The sequence below is a fragment of the Aplysia californica genome, unplaced genomic scaffold, assembly GCF_000002075.1.
Source record: "Aplysia californica isolate F4 #8 unplaced genomic scaffold, AplCal3.0 scaffold00124, whole genome shotgun sequence".
Classification (NCBI taxonomy): Eukaryota; Metazoa; Mollusca; class Gastropoda; order Aplysiida; family Aplysiidae; genus Aplysia; species Aplysia californica.
This window is the reverse complement of record NW_004797394.1, coordinates 644,887-648,327: the sequence shown is the minus strand read 5'-3', so window position 1 is coordinate 648,327 and position 3,441 is coordinate 644,887. Positions and strand designations below refer to the sequence as shown.

The 3,441-nt window shown below is 41.6% G+C and overlaps 1 protein-coding gene across 2 annotated transcripts in view; it reads right to left on the bottom strand.

Moving 5' to 3' along the window:
- LOC101845316 (multidrug resistance-associated protein 1) overlaps positions 1-3,441 on the bottom strand; it is a 63,108-nt gene that overhangs the window by 44,071 nt on the left and 15,596 nt on the right. The window contains exon 1 of one of the 2 annotated variants that reach the window (XM_005096240.3): positions 2,066-2,355. The exons of the other annotated variant lie outside the window; for it this stretch is intronic. The gene's annotated coding sequence lies outside the window, so the exon portion shown is untranslated. Of the gene's footprint in view, positions 1-2,065; positions 2,356-3,441 lie in introns of those variants that run through there. 2 annotated transcript variants of the gene reach the window in all.

The following is a 3,441-nucleotide window of genomic DNA, read 5'->3' as shown; positions in this document are numbered from 1 at the left end:
TCTCTCTCTCTCTCTCTCTCTCTCTCTCTCTCTCTCTCTCTCCCCCCCTCTCTCTCTCTCTTTCTCCATGTGTACGCATGTATGCAAGGATGGACGGGTGGATGGATAGACGGATGCATGCATGCATGTATGGATGGATGGATGGATGGAAGGATCGATCGATGGATCGATCTATCTATCTATCTATCTATCTATCTATCTATCTATCTATCTATCTATCTATCTATCTATCTATCTATCTATCTATCTATCTATCTAAGGTAGTTCCCCATTCACAAATTCCTTGAAACTAAAACCAAATAATATATCCCTGTGGAAACCCGGAAACATTCCAAAACCAAACACCGAGGCAAAAATTAGACACAGTCCGAGATCAAGTTTGGATAGACCTTGATATAGATCTATTTCAGTGTCAAGTTCACAACACCCACACATACGATACGGAGACTTTAAGTGGAACTTAGACATAAATATTGATATAATTATGAACAGTCGAACGTGTGCAAGACAGAATCGCAAGGGAGCCAGAAAAAGAAGTCAGTGTTAGACATTTTCCATCTTAGACGTGGGAATTTAGGGGCTGATAGATGGGGGTTTCAGAGGTCCAGTTGGTGGGATCAAGGGTCACTCTCGCGGGGTCAAAACCTCACACTTCTCAAGTGAGATCCTCTCTGATAATTGCATGCGTCAGTCCTTCTTATCCATTGTCACAAGCGCTTGCGTTTCATAAGACCACAGTTTGACCTATTAAAAAACAGAAACGTTTGAACGTCTCCTTTTCTTCCGCCCTTCGCCCCCCACCAATCGGTGTTATAACCACAATCAACCAATGAAATAAAGAATTGCTGTAGCCACAGACAGTTTCAATAAAAATGATTCTAATCCAGAAAAACAGAAACAATCACTACCAAAAAATGAGTCCCAAAAGGTCACGTAAGTGTGATTAACCTATCTATACGACTGTGGATGTTGGTCAATTACCAAAGACAGTGAAAAAAACATGGAAGCATCAGAAATATGGTTCGTTCTGAGACTGTTGAGAAGTTCATGGAAGAAAAAGAAATCAAATTAGATAGATCTAGTACCAAAAGAAGCTCATACGTGCTGCTCACTTATAAAAACCAAAAGGAAGAGAAATGCAGTTGTCTCTGGGACAGCTGAATCAACATAACAGTCTTGAACATCATGTTGTCATTGGAAAAATAGATGGTAAAAGAGTAAAAGAACCAGGGGTACAATAAGAGCACCTAACTTGGATGACTTTAAGAGATGGATGACTTTAAGAGATGGATGACTTTAAGAGATGGATGACTTTAAGAGATGGATGACTTTAAGAGATGGATGACTTTAAGAGATGGATGACGAACAAAGACCAGGATAGTAAATATAGATGTCTAGAGCATGTGGGTGAAGAAATTAAAGGTGGTCTATGATCGTCGACTTCTGTTTCAGACCAGGCACTTAATGATGGTGATATAATAACATGAGTTTAACGATCACAAAGTAACACATAATATCACACTTAAAAAATTGAGTTCTACACCCTTATCAAATCTTGCAAAAGTACGAACTTTTGCCCAAAGATAATGTAGACTCCAAATGTTTCTGGGTTGTTGTTTTTTTTTAAGATAAACAAACAAATGTAAACGAGACTCAACCCGTCACATTTCCCGTTTGAATTCCGCTGCTTTCGACCTATCTTTGACTGGCTACGACAATGTTTGCTCTGCAGTATCTTCAAGAGTCGAATACACTACTATATACCGGCACGTTCTCCTACCACAACTTGTTATCAAGACATAGAAATAGAAGAAGTTAAAAAGTCAACAAGTTGGCAGCGATATCGGTTACGACTCCACAGCGTCCCCACAACAAAACTCTGTACAGCGTTCCAGTTCTACAGTACTCGAAAACTATTTAAAGCCCTACCTCATCCGGACACGTTAAATATCCCAAGGTTGTACGCGTTTCAAGAGACGGTGTAGGCCTGCCTATATATTTGTTCTTGAAAGGCTCTTTAATACATGCTATTTCTTTTTGGGGGCGTTTTTACAGCAAACATTACCTGAGTCTGCGGTGATACCGCGGGGCGCTTCACTGTCAGACGCAACAGACGTGATTTCGATTCCCTAGTCCTAGTGGATAGAAGTTTTATCGGCAATCTCTGGCTTCCTGCTGGGACGTGTATCCATCCCTCTCAGCCAAGATTGGCCTTGGCAGACGAAGTGGAAGCAGCCCGCCCCCTAGAACTGCGTCGACCGAGAACGTTAAAGATCCACAATTACAAACGCGACCACTACAGCGAACGTGTAGCATATATTAATAAGCTACGTGTATTTTCCAGTCATGCATTTATCAGCTTACCGTAAAGAGAGAAAATTACCGTGCACAGCAAACACGGCACGGTATGTCAAACTGGTGTCCGCAGAGCGTGACGGTCCTAATATAGCAAATTGCTGGAGATCCGGATTGGAAAAACGCGGGGTGTTTTTAGAGCAGGTCAAAGGTCAAAATACACGAGCCGACCTACCCGTTATTGCAAGATAACTATATTTAGCTCTTGACAACTTCTTGTGTTCTCTCAACAAAATATAAAGGTGGGCTAATATTTAGGTCTGGCTTGATTTTGACGATAACAACCCCCAAGATCCCCCCACTCACAATGTCAGTTGTACATCAATCCAGTGGTTTTGCATGCTCATATGACCTTACGTAGTTGCGAGAGCTGTAAAACACTTACAAAAACAATACAATTGGGTGGTTTAATACAGGGTATCTAAAAAAAAAGAGGACCCACTTACAGGGCAATAACTCGGGTCTTTAGTACACTACTTCTTAGTACAAAACCAGGGGACATCAAGTTTGTAAACACATTGTATATAAAGAAATCCATCGACATCTCCGTGACATGTCAAGTTTTAAAAATTGCACCAAATTTGGGTAAAACACAAAATTTCACTTCTTTTTTTTTGAGGGGGGGGGGTAAATTCTTTGGGGGTTTTTAACTAGCCAGAGTCTACGGAAACAAGCAACAGTCGACAGGACGTCCACGTGAATCATGTCGAACCACTTTTAAAGCGAACTTTTCACCAGCTAAAATTAGAGGGGAAAGTAAAATTGGAAGGCGCAATACTTTAGCCGCAAAAAAGATGTCCGGGGCTTAAATCTCACAACTGTGTCATCAGGAAATTAGCAAGACCTGTAAGTGAAGCGTGCGCACTTGCTGTACAAGCAAGTGACTACGGTGACATGCCAAATCGTTCTGAATTCTGAACTTTTCGCGTCATGTTTGCACTGTTCTTACAACTGTCTGATGCACCCCATGCCCAGGTCCCTGATTTGCCAAGCGCACATGCGTGCGCGAGCACACTCAGACATACACACACACACACACACACACACACACACACACACACACACACACACACACACACACATCAC